This window comes from Micropterus salmoides, unplaced genomic scaffold (assembly GCF_014851395.1).
Source record: "Micropterus salmoides isolate LMB-PRFRI ecotype aquatic unplaced genomic scaffold, ASM1485139v1 Ms_hic_scaffold_3, whole genome shotgun sequence".
In the NCBI taxonomy this organism is placed as follows: domain Eukaryota; kingdom Metazoa; phylum Chordata; class Actinopteri; order Centrarchiformes; family Centrarchidae; genus Micropterus; species Micropterus salmoides.
This window is the reverse complement of record NW_024042261.1, coordinates 17,618,606-17,634,927: the sequence shown is the minus strand read 5'-3', so window position 1 is coordinate 17,634,927 and position 16,322 is coordinate 17,618,606. Positions and strand designations below refer to the sequence as shown.

The 16,322-nt window shown below is 39.8% G+C and overlaps 1 long non-coding RNA gene across 1 annotated transcript; it reads right to left on the bottom strand.

Annotated features, from left to right (window-relative positions):
• Window positions 1-3,770: 3,770 nt before the first annotated feature.
• LOC119883213 lies at window positions 3,771-15,823 on the bottom strand. Its single transcript, XR_005440604.1, has 3 exons — window positions 15,683-15,823; window positions 13,886-13,975; window positions 3,771-4,065 (listed from the first exon to the last, which is right to left on the bottom strand). It is a non-coding gene; the product is annotated as an uncharacterized LOC119883213 (long non-coding RNA).
• Window positions 15,824-16,322: the final 499 nt, after the last annotated feature.

Below are 16,322 nucleotides of genomic sequence, written 5' to 3'. Positions count from 1 at the left end.
TGTCAATCCTCTTTTTTGTTTAAATTATATTGGTTTTAAAATATTGCTATCACTACTTTTTGCAATTGTTTGTTATTGTTTCTCTATCTGACGCACAAGACAACATGTCTGCTGTTTGGTGCTGAGCAGGTAGTGTACAGTGGGTTTTTAAAGATTTTTCACTGAAAACAGCTGCCTGTTGTGGCTAAAAACAAAACTGAGAGCGGTGAGATTGTACCAGAGCAGTAAACTTAACAATGAGCCGAATATCGCTATAAATCTATGTAGGATGATGGGAGGCTTGCTAGAAAATATTATATCCATGTGGTTAGTACATGCTTAAGTACCATTCCATTTGTCTTGGTTTCATTTATTTAAAAACATTCCTGATAACTTTTTTAGGCACAGGCTCCTGTCTTCATAAAGTAGTCTTAAATGCCTTGAGCAAAGCTTGAAGTCCTCAGGCAGGGTTATGCTGGTGATTCCAAGGTCTCAAGACTTATCTATATACCCCCCTCCCTCTCTGTGTAGTTTTTTGTCTTCCTCATTCTCAACCACCCTATCTACCCTGCATACTCTTTCCCCTCTCCTTCCTGTCTCACTTGTTTTTCAGTCAGTCTCAAATTGTCAGGTTTGCTAAATGACATTTAATTCTGGAGCTGTCAGGCAGGCGACTGATACTGATCAATCTCTGGAAAGCTGGGGAGCGTGACGGGAACAGTGGCTGGTTCCCGCAGAGAATCAACTGGAATGCTTATCCATAGCATCTCATCTACATTGATATAGTAGCAGCTATTGGTAGACCATGAACACCAGAATGCTGTATTGCCATGGCCTTTAAAAGCATCACTTAGACAAATTCAGTAAACCCACAATTCTAGTACAGCAGAAATGCTTGAAGACACACAATATCAATATCAACTTCACAGTGATCTCAGTGATGAATGATATCATTTACATACAGTGCTTATTATCTAGTAGTGCAAGGTCTGCATAACTGAATGAGATCACCAGACATACTGTACATCACTTGACTTATTATGTGTATATAGTGTTTATGTGTCATTATACAGCTCAGTAATGTGATTAATGTCATCACTTAGAGCCAGATACACCTCATGACTAAAACCCTGCATAGTGTTGATTAAGATTAACCATAGTGGAAAATTAAGAGAAGAAATAGAGACAATTTTTGCATGCCAGGATGCTGATGATGGCACAGAAATTAGCTGTTTCCTGGCAGACAAGAATAAAGGGATTTTCTCATAAAAATAAATCCTGGAGGTATATACCTGTTTTTATATAGGTGTATAATGTGATCTTAAGAATGAGCTAGTAAGGTGAAGGTATGTGTATGTGGAGGTCATGGTGGACTGTCCCTTAGACAAGAGTCCTTGGCCAATCCACCATGCTGATTCATTCCATAACTTTATGCAGTCTAGAGGTCTCAGTGAAATTACACTCAGGAGGAGTATTTAGTCATGTTGCCTTGGTCTCAATAAGTCTTTATTCAGTCAGTCAGTTCAGCATACTTTCAAATGCACAGACAAATACACATGCATACAAACAGACACACATATACTGTATCCATGCAGCTGACAATTTTTTTTACACATTTTCAATGCATACATTGGTCATCTTATGTCACATTCATGGTTTTGCTCAACATAAACCTGTGTGAGATACATTGCTAAGCAGCCAAAACATAGATGGAAGAGGCGACAGCATGTGTTTGCAGTGTGCCTTAACATGAAGACACTTAGTAAGTGTAAGAGTTAGTGAGCAGGTGATATGATGACTGCAAGGTTACACGTATGACTCTGTAGAGCTGTAAAGGGGATGTGGTGCACGGTTTTGATGCATGTTTTTACACCTACAGTGTAAAGGCAATATCAGATTATTCACAGGTTGGAGAAAGGCAATTTGGATTTGTAAAATTAATTTAGGATGGTGTGGTGAAAATACAGGCCTACAGCTTGATATCATCACAATGGCAGTTGAAATAGAAGCTATGACAAAGAATAATACCACTGAAGTGGAGCATTAATCTTGCTGAACACATTGGGAAAGAGCAGCGGTGGCAGAGTTACCAGACTTTGCAGAGTTTGTCCCTGTGTAAAGTGAATGGAATCCATATTGAAACATATCTCTGGAGATTAGGTCAGTTTAAAACTGTGATGCAACATGTCACTGAAATTTTGATAAAAGGAAATATTCTTACTGGGGATGTCTGGTATGAGTCCAGATTGTTTTTAAATATGGTGGCGGGAAGCGAAGTTTTGGTTAAGGTAAAGCTCGCAGAATAGTGATATGTGGCCATTGCACACACTGGAAAGTAGAAGGAGTTGAAACTGTGTTGTCAGAACTGGCAAATGCACTTTTACTCCTCAAACTGCAACACGTGCAAAAATATATTGTGTAAAACTGTTTCATGCTTCCAGAAACATCTATTTTTGTTTAATAGGGTGTCATGTTAAGTAATTAGGGCTACAAATGAACTGTAGTGAATATACTTTTCGGCTTGTTATTGCATACAATCATTTCGATTTATTCAGCACACAGTGCACTTACAGAGCTCTCACTGTTTCTTTCTTTCTCACTCTTTCAATTTATCAATTATTTGCCTTTTCTTCTCGCGTTTTTGCTCTTTGTCTTTCCTCATCTCCTTTGACAAACGAGAGGCAGCAGCGTTATCAGATACCATCAATAAACTCAGCCACAGTGCGTTCAGACAAACTCACAAACACAGTCAGTCCATTGAATGTTGGTAATTTTCACTTTCATACATGGCAAAACTAGCAATAGTGCTGTGCCATTAAAGGTCCAAGTGCTATTGATCTTTACACAGAAGGAAATAGCAATAAAATGGAAGAAAAGAGAGGAAGAGATCTGGCAGAAAAATCTGAACTGCTACACTATTTGCAGCACTATTGATTCAGATGAAAGCTCACTAAGAATGAAAGCACATTAAGAGGTGTGCTAAATAAAGGGCCACAAATAAAAGACTAGACAAGAAGTTAAAGGTTAAGTGTGTAACATTTAGTGGCATCTAGCGGTAAGGCTGCGAATTGCAACCAACTGTCCAGCAGTCTACCACTGCCCCCTACCCTTTCAAAGAGTGTAGGACAGCTACGGTGGCTGGCACAGCACAAAAAGTGTTGTTTTCTGAGACAGCGGAGAGTAGCCAGTCAAGAAATGAGGTTTCTTCAAGTAGATACATTAAGAAATTATATTTATTTAATTATTCAGTAAAACCATATATTATTGAGACTTGGCCACTGACAAATAACATGTAATGTTTCTGCACCACAGTCCCTTATAAACCACATGATAGATAAAGTTTATACAAACATTGACAAGGAAAACATGTTTATTCTCTCTGTGATTATGGACCCTTGCCACTGCCCGCCAGCAATAATATCTGGCCCACAGCCAGATTATGGTGCTTTGATAGCGTCAAAAAATATAATTAAATAAATACTTTGATAGTGGTGCTGAAATAGATCTCAGTCATGACAGCAACAGTTACTCACATAATCACTTCCTCTTTACTGTTTTTGCCTACAAAATAAAAGCGTGAAAAGCTTGTTCACTGTGATGCTTTATTTGGAGTTGAACTGACCCATTGAACATTAAAAGAGTCTGTTGCCTGCTTGACACACCACTGAAAGAACTGTCAGAAAACATGATTCCCCTAAATATCTTCTGCTTGGAGATACTGGGGAAATGAAAAAGCGTTGTCACGGCTGGCTCAAAACCGCAACAAAAAGAACAGTATGATGAGACAAAACTGTAGTAAAGGTATCATTACTTTTAATTTTAAGCAAACAGAAAGAACTTATTATTCAAATAATACTATGAAGTGTGATAATCATTAGGTCAGTCATGTCAGTAGGTATACATGCTTGAAGGAATAGTGAGTGGAGTGTTGTATGGTGAAAGAAACAAAAATAAGGAAGAGCATGGGGAACAGGGTTTCCCTCCTCTCTAGCCCGGAGTGCAGAACATGAGATGCGCTTTTATACTGGAGAACACCAGGCCCAGGTGGCTCCAATAACTGAAGATCTTAACCACACCTACTGGCATCTGCAACATAGAACACAAACAGATAGACAACCCAGCAGCTCGAAGAGATGGGAATTTCACAGCGTCCATAGGTTGATGAATAGGGATCAAACACTGAAACAAAAACACAGCAGCACATCCCGTAATGTGAGCATGAGAAATGCTGCATAATCCATTTTTTTGTAGAGAGAAAAGAAATTGAAAGTGTGATCAAACACACAACCTTCAAGGTGCTAACCGAAAACCATGGGAATGAAGTCTAATATTACATCTTATATCCTCACCCACCACCTAACGGTTGAAAAACTGCTCTGATGCTAAACTTATTTGCAGACCCATGCTGTATATTATTACTGCTTCTTCTTCTTCTAACGTACATATTCAACGTAGTAATGTGTGTCTACACTGCCTGAATTCTAGCAGAAGTAGAACAAGAAGAACCTACGTTTTGTCTGTTTTCAGCTACTGTGGAAACATGACGACGCAATGTGGCGACGTTCATGGATGGGGGTGTATGTAGATAGAAATGTTTCATTCTAAGGTAATGAGAGCATAATGGTTTATTATGTAAGGTCTTTATACACCACTGAAAACATAGTTATGGATCTTACATTGCATTTCTGTCAATACAGGGCTCTTAAGTTTTATTAAAAATTTGGAGTGGGATAATGCGTGTTAGAGGAGGAGCCACCCAAATATTTGCAGCAGCGGCCCCTCGGCCCCAGCCAATTCTCTCAAGTTTTACCTATAGTTCATAATTGACCCGAACAAATAGAAATTATAAAAATAGGTAAATCTGATAAAAGGCTATTTAAATATATATACTTAATAAATACAAATGTATCAAAAAGAAAAAGAAATGTCGCCCCAAACAGCAGTGCTCAATGTATATTGTAGGTCATAGGTCTAGGATTGCAGAACTTGCCCTACGCATGTATGCCAAGCTGTGTGAATGAGTAGGCTACATGTTTCAGCTTATGAAAGATGTTTTGTGTTGTAATTGTTTGTTACACATGTTAATGCCTTGATGACTGGGGGAGGGATCTCCCACTTAAAGCATTGTGGCTCAAGGCCAGCCATTTTCACCATCATGATGGATGATAGCTTTCTGTCCAGAGCCAAAATACAGAAAAACATCTCTAGTCCTTTCCTTAGTTTCAGGTAGCCAAAGCCAAGCAAACAACAAAGTAGTACTGTACTTAAGTACCCGAGATATTTGTACTGAACTTATTTTCTTTGCATGCCACTTTTTACTTCTACTTCACCACATCTCAAAGGGAAATATTGTACTTTTTACTTTATCTGACAACTAAAGTTTACTTTAACAAACTAAGCTTTTTACACACAAAATGTATGAAGAGTTAAAAAAAAATGTTTTAATATAAATTCAATTACTTAACAGTTTATACTAGTTCAGCTAGTAGAACTACATCAGTTAGGCTCGGGGGCAGAGCTAGACTGTCAGCACAGTGGGGGTGGAGGTTCATCGTGGGCCCACCTACATTAATGCATGAGAAATAATGATCTAATGATATAACATATAATAGTATAACAGTCATAGGGGACATTTTTCTTTTAAAACTTCATAAAGGTATGAATTATACAGGGTGTCAATTGTGTACCACTGCTGCAAAAACAACATGATACAATACAAAATGCTGAAAGACAAACATGCATTGGATGTACACATAATTTATATGCACCTCAATGAGACTATAAATAGGCACTTTTGCAAGATAGCTATTGATTGCCCATTAGTTACAGAAACTAATGTGTATCTGAAGGTGCCAGTCTAATCTTTAATGTATACATCATGCATAGATTATCTTTTCATTAAAGTGACATAAGGTCTGGCAGAAACCCCATAGGAGCAGTTCCTTCATTCTCCATTCATCCTCTCTCTCAATATGTTGGCATGTAAAAAGACTTTTGGTAGCCTTGCTAACCCATGACTGTTGCATGTAATCAGTGGGAATAATTAGAAAGAGGGGACACTTTAATATCTCATTTAACGAGAACATTTCAATCTCTTTCTCTCTCTCCGTTAGTGTTTGTCTGCAGGAGGAGAGATGGAGAGAATGAGAGTGAGAGAGAGAACCCACCAAGGGTATTTGTTCTTATTAAAATGATTTCAGAGCAGCAATTAACCAGACTGGCGACACTATCGCCATTCCTAACGAATCAAACAGCCACAATTCCCGGCCAATAAAATAATCTTTATTCGTGGTTACACAAGAGAGAGTTATTAAGCAGGCTGGGAAATAATTACTGAGGATTCTGGGTAATTATGGACAGGAAATGGTCCAATCTTACATATTCAATAAAGGCACAATCAGTAACATTTTTGATTACATAAATTAAAGGTATATTCAAATGTACAATTTAAGTTTGACTTACAAATTACTAAAAGTCAGTATTTTGTGTATTTATCCAGTGATAATATTTGCAACGGCTTGTTTTACCTCTGTTTTTACAACCTGATAAAAAAATAGTAGAAAACACTAATAACGCACTGTTCATTCTTCAATGTTGCATTTTGAATGTTGGTGGTAAGGCTATAATTTTATGTGAATTGCAGATTGTAACAGCCACTCACCTAAACCAAACATTGACTGCACAGATGGTTTCAACATAGAAAATGACTGGGTATCATTGGGATATGTATTCACACATGCAGGTCAAAAGAAAAAAAGCATACATTGAATGCACCAACCTCGAGACTTTATTGTAGAGAGCTGAAATTAATAAATGTTTTGTTTGAAGAGTATGCTTTTATTCTTGACTTGTATTTTCAGATCAAATACAACATTATTAGTAATGTGATTTTTGGCTAATGTGTTTGTTGCAAGCAAAGAATAAGTGTCTCCATAAGACGCACTTTCACCAGCCTGTGAATTAATGGTTCATGATAGCTCCCCTGCCTTTCTCACACATTCATCGTATCAAATCCAATTTATTTGAATCATTTCTGACATGGCAAGAAACCTTTACAGACAAGTCAAACAATACTTTTGGGTTGGATATCTTAAACCATGAGATTCATTTTGCAAAATGCTAAGCAAAACTCTTAGGGCCAAATTATTTGGCAAATATTTAGCCTAGTAATAAACCATACCTTTAAAACTAAATTAATTTTAAAATATGAGATCCATCCAAGATAATTTGTGATTTGTTGGCTATACATTTATTTGCCCCAGCTTTCATCATTCAGCATTTGTTGTTCTTTTGAAATTGAAACTATTCAAAACATGTGTGCTACCCAGGCTCATAACATTACTACCTTTGTAACCATGATAAAACTCAAGACAAGCAATGCATTCAACCCCAAATGCCCTTGCTGATAGTCTGTGTTGAATGTATGTAATGGCATGACAATTAAATTCAATATAGGGCAACAATAAAATAAAATGAATACAGTAAAAATAAAAAATAACTTACCATGTACCAATTTGCTAATTACCAAGCAAATTATAAAAGACTGTTTTCGCTTAACATGAAGCATTTATTGTTTTGATTGACCTGATCTCAATTCAGTCCTCTGGGTTTTTGAGTGGCAGATACTTTAAAAACAACAACAACAACAACGCACTGATTACAACCTCATTTTTTAAGGCATCACACTCCTTGATACTGCTACTATGACCCTGAATATCATCACTGATAATGAGTCTTATTTAGGAGCCCTTTGAACAAGATGTTGGCTGATTAGGTTTTTATTTTGTTCAAAAATGTTATTCTTCAAAAATTATCAGAATGCAATAGTTTTAATGAACCGTGTCATATTCTGATTAGACCTTTTCCTCAGTTACATGTTCTCATGTAAAGGACATCTGCTTGAACATTTCAATCTGCTTCCATTGGTCTCTTCCTGTCCGTGTGTTTCTACCTCAACCTCCTGGTTTCTGTGTCCTCCATGCTATCTTTTGCCACCTTCTCCTTTTCTGTATTTCGCACTCTCCATCTCTTTCTCTCTCGCTCTCTCTCTCTCTGACTCTCTTTTGCTCCATGTTTTTTTCTCTCCCCAAGTATTCAGGTGTAAACCAAACACCCTGATAACTGCACTGGCTGAAATTGATGTGACACGTTTCAAATTTTCTCCAGCTCTTTAATAGAGCATCTCCCCTCCCCGTCCCCACCCTCTCTTTTTTCGATATCCCCTCTCTCGCTCCTCCTCACTCTCTTTCAGGGAGGTAAGCAATTCTAAAGCTAGCAAAGTGATTCCATTCTGCAGGCTAGTTATTAAATTTGTTTGCAAATCTCTGCCACTCTCGCCACCAACGCCCCTCCCTCAATCTCTTGCTCCTCTCATCCATCTTTTCATACCTCCCTACTCTACTCTTGGCCCTCAGCCACAGTCTCGACTGACATCAACATTCAGACCCATAAAACCTACGACGGCAATGAGAAATAGAGAGAAATAGAGAGAGGCAGGTCACTGGAGAAACAAAGAAAGAGGGAACATAAACCAAAATACAGAGGAGAATAAATTATTTCTAAGAAAAAAAGTCCACTGCTATATTCTAAAACAAGGAGCACTCTTTAATAATCCCTTTTATTTCAGCAATTTGTTTACTGAGCCCTTTGTGTGCACTGGGGTGGGGGAAGTGAGGGACAGTGGATGGGAAAGAGAGCAAAGAAGATTAGATCTGTAACATGTAATATTTACACTACACTTGACATGGGTTCATGCATTTGTGTACAGTATTAGAGAAATATATAATGGTCTACCTAATTTCAATAACTAACAGCTCCATGACTTCATACAGGTATGGATCTAGGAGTGGACCAGGTTGGCAACAGCCACCACACAAAAACATGTCCACCCCACTGATAATGAAAAGAGGTAGACAAGTGAAATACTTTCACACACAAACGTTTCACACAATGAGCAAGGTGCAACACAAACTGTTTCACATGAGCATTATGTTGTTTATCAAGCTGACCATGGCAGAATGGCCAACTCAATGCACCGTAGGGGAGTACTAACAAAGAAATGCAATTAACACATCAGAGGATAACAAGGCAAATTTACACCACATTTGCTCAACTTGACAGCCAGGAAATCTAAATTGAAGGCTCAGTCAGGACCCATTGCTGATTTTTCAAGGTGTGAAGAGATTAAAGATTCATTCTAAACTGACAAACTTGTCTGTATTTCCCTATATATATTATGAAATGTACTATGAAATATGTCATATCTGTATTACAGTGTGCTTGTTGTGCAGGTGAAGGTTTATTTATTCCCTTTTTGAGGCCATGTCCCAGGTTTCAGATCAGAAAACATAAACTGGAGAAAATGTGTGCTTGCATTTTAAATGTTTGACATTTTAAATGTCTTTACATGTAGCGTCTTGAAAGGGTTAATACAATCTCAAATTCTGCTAGAACTCTATACCCATTTGAAAACAACACAGGAGTGAGAGAGCAATGACAGTAGATTAAAATCATATGCCAACAAGAATATATGTGACTAAAAAACATAGTGTGGAACAATTTTAACACTTTTAAAATGTCATGATGCAGTAATTGATGGATTTTGAGATATTAAATAAAATGAAGTCAGTAAGTGTAAGTGGTATTTCAAACATAATTATTTAAATAAATAGAAATGGAAGTAAAAATGATTATGTGCTTTAACTTTCACTTTAAATGCTGAGTGAATTTGAATTTGATTAGTTGAAGTGGAAGTCATGGAAGGAGTTAAGGTGCAAGCGCTGAAAATATTTGAAATGTTAATTGTCCTGACAATAGTTTGTGTCAGTTCAAGTGTAAAATCTAAAAGCTATCAGTTAAAGTGCGACTTGAAATTAATGTAGTGAAAGGAGTTGAATTGTCAACTGGTTTGCAATTATTACTATATGGATGGCATCATTCAAATTTGTACCCCACGACTACACGTTGCTACTTGTCACTTTCATCATAAAGGTGACGCTACTCTATAGGGAGGATAGGCTTTAATATAGTATAGAATTGAGTATTTATAGTATATTATGGATACATGATGAAACTGACAGAATGGTGGAACTGAGAGATAGAGATGCAATTACAAATCTGTCTGCTACTTCAGCACCATGCACAGCACCATGGATTTATCAATACACAGAACAGTTAGGCTACTGATATTTCAGAGCCGTAGTCAGGCCATAGATTCTGACTTGCACAAACAGGCAGACTAGACAATTCAACTAAACAACCCATTTGCCTCGGCACTCTCTCTACTACTAAGGGATGGAGGAGGGGATAGCAGATTAATAATTTTGCCAACAAAGGAGATGGCATCCTCCATCACCCACCCTCAAAATCACATATTTACAGATTTGATCCACTGATCAAATACCTCATTTGACTGCAGAAAGTTTTACGTTATAAGTTAAGGGCTTCAGTGTGTGTGACTTTTTGTGTGTGAGAGTTAAGCCTGATTTAGCCCTATGCTAATTTGAATGGGGTCTTCCAGACTTTTGTTATTTTTTTTTTTTTTTAAAACCTGTCCTGCCCAGCAGCCTGGTATAGAGTATGATGAGCTGGATACCATATTGTGCCAGACAGATTTTACTTTAACAAGATAGTATTAATAAACTCCTTTGTCTGTTTTATTTTTTATTTAATTATGTATTGATTTGTCACCGGGCCGGACAGGGGGGCAGACATGGGGATGGGGGGGCACAAACAGACAGCACAGAGAAAGGACAACACCTGTAAGAGAAGGGGGATGGAAGGTGGGGACAACAGGGAATAGCAGAGGGAAACACCAATTGCAGAAAGCAACGAAACCTATAGAACAATAGAACAGAGAGGGGGGGCTTGAGGAGGAGAAAAACAAACAAAAACAAACAAACAATAAAAATAATAGTAAAAGACAACCAGCCGAACAGCAGCAATAAACAGCTGACATAGTAAGACAACTAAGAGAAAAATGAAAACAAGAAACAGCACCACACCACATAAATGAGCAACACAGCACAGCCACAAGAGCTGGAATAATTATTAATTTAAATAAGGAACTGAAAGAAAAGCATCAGGAATAATTGTACCAGGGACAACCTAAATTTGTTTGTGTCTATGTGTGGGACTGTTTGTGTCTGTGTGTGTGTGGGTGAATGTGTCTGTATGTGTAACGTGGAAGACCCCGACCCCGACCCAACCAACAGAGGGCCAAAAAAAATAAAAATCAAAAATACATATCATCCAATAAAATCATCCAAATGCCAGTTGACAACGCAATGCCACGCAAGAGGCGTAACCCGCGGAAGAGCAGCACCCGGACCGACCGCGGCGCGCACACAACATAGACCAGTTCCCCCCCCCCTTCCCCCACCCAGCACCCCACCGCCGCACAAGTGACGAGCCCAACGCGCGCACTGCGCGAGCACTGTGACACCCAATGCCTGGCAGCCCCCTGCGAATCCCGCATGTGAGGTGGGCAAACGAGAGAGAACGAGCGGCAGAACACAACAGCGAAAGCCAGCGGAGAGAAACACCAGCGGCGAATCCCAGCCCGGCAGCAAACGAACCGCACAGATCACCGTGCACCCGCCAATAAAAGTCTGCCGTCCCCCCAACCGCCGGAAAAACTAAGGCCAACCGCACCAGCCGACATCCCCCATGCACAGCACGCCCCCAGGCCGCCGTGCAACACCAGCCAAACCAGCAACGAGGCAAAATCAACCAGCTCAGCTGCATGCCACCACCTACCCACCCACCCGTCAAGGGCCGAGAACTCCAGGCACAAGCCCAGAATAAAACGGAGCACAGCCTTGCCCCGCACCCACACTGCACATCCCGAAAACTAACTTTATACTTCAGTATCCAGAGGGGTCTAATAACTGGCCGACAGAGAAATGGGAAAGCATGGATCTGAGGCCAAAGAAGCAAACCAGGGATGCAAACTGGTCCCTCCAAGCCAACGAGGAAATGCCTCCCCCGGACTCCAATGCACAAACTAAACACCCAGCAGCCATCCAGAGACCCTGCACAGGGAGGGGAAAAAAAACAAACAAAAAAACCCCACAATGCATCAAGATGCATCGACAATTGCAACCGGATCTACCTGCGCAGCTCCCAGAGACCTCCACCCCGCAACCCCCCAAAGGACCCCAGACCGCATGTCCTGGCGGAAGCTGCACCCCGTCCCAAGGAAGAACAGCAGAAAGCCGTGCCGGGAAGCTCCCCGCTGCCAGGGAGCGACAACGCGGGAGAACCAGGCCAACAGTTTTAAGTTTGGCAGTTTGGCTGCCGCCATGTTGATTGGTTAGTTAGGTCCATCCCTAATTCACATTTACTGTGATTCGAACTGGGATGCTAAGTTTGGCTAGCTAAAAACAGGTTTAAAACAAAATGTACTTACCGGAAAAAATTAATAGCCGACTCCTAATAAGCTTGTTTGACAGTGCTAGCTAAAGTTATACAGTGTAGTGGATATGAGTCACTCTAGCCTGATTGACAAGTTGCCATGGTAGCAACTTGTCAATCACAAAGGTAGTCTCTCCTAAAGCATCCCCTGCTGGGGAAATGGAACTATAATTTGCTAAATGAACATCCTGCTGTGTTAAAGAAGACTTGAAAATAGTGACTGAGACCATAAACTCATTAGGAAAGTGTTTACCGAGGTAATAAATCAGATGAAAAGTAAGGTAATTTTACCATAATTTCTAATGGAACAGGACTTCTTTTTGAAACCACAAGAGTTGGCTTTCTGTGTGGAGTTTGCATGTTCTCCATGTGTCCGTACTCTCCAGGTGCTCCGGCTTCCTCCCACCGTCCAAGACATGCAGGCTAGGTTAATTGGTGTCTCCAAAATTGTCCTTAGGTGTGGATGTGAGTGTGAGTGGTTGTCTGTCTATGTGTGGCCCTGAGATGGACTGGCAACTTGTCCAGGGTGTACCCCGCCTTTGCCCGATGTAAGCTGGGATTGGCTCCAGCCCCCCGTGGCCCTGTACGCAGGATAAGCGGTTGACAATGGATGGATGGAAGGAAGAGTTGGCCCCTGCTGGCCATTAGAAATAATGCAGGTTTAACTGGCTTCACTAGTGAGAGCCAGAGGTTGCCGCTTGGGAGGTACACGTCAGGCGTAGGGTACAAGGCCACGCGTAGGCTATGGCGCAGATTCTACGCAGAAGTATAAATCATGCTTAAAGGTCACAATTTAGGCAAACACAATTTCAATGAGAAATCCCAAACTATATTGACGCTAGTATCCTCCTTAGGACTTGTTTTTTTAAAGATAAAATAACTGAATGCCATATAACCATATAGTTACTTGAGAATAATTATCATTATTGTCTCAGTATCACTGTTTACCCTCATACAACATAATAATATTTTTTTTGGTTGAAACATTATTCCTTATTTTTGTACTAAATCCAGTTACATTGAAAGCATAGAACAGAAGTGATTCAGGTATACTAGTCAAATAATCAGTGATGCAGTGATAGTGAAAGCAACCATTTCATAAAGCCATATCAATGAGGTTAAAATGCTGCCTTTCAGCTTTAATTTAATGGTGTGAAAAAAATGTCCTGATCATCATAAACATTCAAAAATAATTTTTTTTCCAATTTGAACCATTATTTTTCAAAGGAATTTAACAATTAAGGGTGTCTGAAGTTCCAGTTAAACTACAAAAAAAAAAAAGTTGTGTTCTTAGTTCCTTTAGTTTCTTTGGTAAGTTGAAATGAAATGAAGCTTTAGCGACAGGTACGTGAGATTACATTACATCCCTACTGACAGCTGAGCTAGAATGAGAGGAAATTGACAAATAAAAGTAAAAAAGGAGTGAGGGAAGAGATGGGGAGAAGGAGAAAGTGAGATATATGAGAGAGGTGCGCTAAACCACTTTTCTCACCTCGAATCAAAAGTGGAGTGGTTTTCCTATCTGGCTGTTAGAGGTAAGATATGAGCCAGGCTCCGCACTCTGACAGGGTAATGCACCTGGCTGCCAACAGACACACACACGGGTATTTAGGGACACAGGCAAACAAATACATGCATATACAACTACTGCACCATGACATATAAAGGTAGGTCCACAGAAAGAAAAGCACACAAAGAGCAAATCTCTAAGTGGTAGTTTCAACAGATGACAAGATAATACACACATGACAATCAAGAAGAATAATGCGCAAAACCATTTTCCTGTGTTACTGTGTCAACTTTGTATGTGTGCTCCAAAGAGTGTGCACATACTGAATGTGCCTACCATATTCCCATCAAGGTGACTCAGCAAGTGTGTGTGTGTGTGTGCGCAGTGAGTTTGGGTTCATCCATGCGTGGGTGTCCATGTGTATGTGTGTATGACCCACGCAGAAGAGCTAACGCCCAGAAGTACTCATTCATGTAGCAGGTAAAATATCCTCAGTGATTCATTTCCCTGGAGTTGAAAAAGACAGGAAACTGCTGAGTATGAGGAAAAAGATGAGAGGAGGGATGAAAAAAAGAGGAAGAGGTATGGTCATGTCATCTGCCTCTAACTTCATGCCTACCCCACATCTTTTGGATTTGGACCCCATCTCCTGTTCCACTGCATCACACCACAGCACCACAGATCTTCAGATTTTATAAAATTATGTGTTTTCGTACAATTTGTATACAACATCCTAAAGACAATGTAAACATATTATGAAGTGCTAAATTCAGGTTAGATGTTGATAGTAGCTACTAATCATTACCATCAAACTTCTATTGACAGTGACAGCCACTCACTCTTGTAGGTGATGATTAAAAATCTTTAGCCTTTACAAGTTCTGTATGTGTGTGTGTATGTGGGGGGGGGGGGGGGTAGTATAATGCACTTCTCTGCTGCCCCTCCACAGTCTAATAGTTTAATTGCATACCATTCTTGAGATTAGGAGAATGAGCACACATCTTCAACAGCACAAATCCCTCAATGCAGACTTTATCTCGTTCACATTGATATCATTTATCAAAATGCTACATGTATTTAAAATCTAAGTTATATCTAAGCATTTGTATGCTCTGGTTCATTAGATGTGGCTGTATGTATTATTTGGATCATGGTTTGATTACTGTAACATTCCCCTAATATACTATAAAGTTATACCTGTAAATATTTACTGTTGTTAATGTTAATGTAAAAAATGTTTACATTTACATTACAAGGATTACATTCAGTTACACATGGAGTCTGAAGTTAATAATTGCATCAAAAGTGTAGGTGAGGAGGTCACGGTGAAAAAAAAACGGACAATCCATGAGTCAGTGTTCCTCTTACCATGGTGGCGATCCCTCCCCAATCTTAACCCAGCATTTACACAATGTAAGAAGCAGTTTTCACTGGCCTCACCCATTAGAGTGATAGGAGTCATTTTTCAAAGCGCTGATAAGGGTCATTGTAGAGGGCACTGACAGACAGCCTAATGTGTTGTTTAGATAGAACCATTAGTTGGCCAAAACTATCTCTTGTCAGAGAGTCATTGTATGACTGTAATGCCTTTTTTTTAAATTAAGCCTCATTCTACTTTGAAAAATACTGACCTTCAATTTTCATTGGATATTCAAGGGGGGACATATCCTTTTATCATTTTCTGCTTACTAGAAAAACTCTCTAATTTTACTATTTGCAAAAATATTCATGTTTGTCAACATTGATCTGAAAATGCATTTGTACTTGCAACAGACTGACTGAATGGTCCGGAAGAGGGTCGACCCTGCCCCGATCCGTTTGGATCCCGGACCCTGGGTGGACTGACTGGAAACGCGAAGTGGGGAATCCGGATGTCTGTGCGGACAGGCTGGTGATCCACAGAAACAGAACACATTCCTGAAGACAGAGAAAAGGTCGTGATTAGAGGGCATGTAAGCAAACCCTGAACTACAACTAGGCTGGAAAAGTAGGCTTGGATGTGACGTACTCTGAGGACACAACAATCCAGCAAGGACTGGAGAGCTGGCCAGGTCTAAATAGTGTACGGTGATTGTGGAATACAGAGCGGGTGCCTGATGGGTGAATGAGATCAGGTGTGCCACAGCCATATCGAGGAGCCGGAGACCACGCCCAACAACTCCAGGAGAGAAAAAACAAGAAATGAACAAAAGCCACTTATGCACACATTGTGTCACCAGCCAGGGTCACGGTCAGGAGGTCGTGACACACCAACAATGTGGAAACAAAATTGTGGAGGAAAAATCTACCAACCTGCTAACTTGACTGGACATCACTAAAATCACTGATTTGACCCTGCCTATATTTGGGACAGGCATCCATATGGGACACACCTGTAATTCCTTTCACACAAAACTGAAATAGGCTACTATAAAAAGTT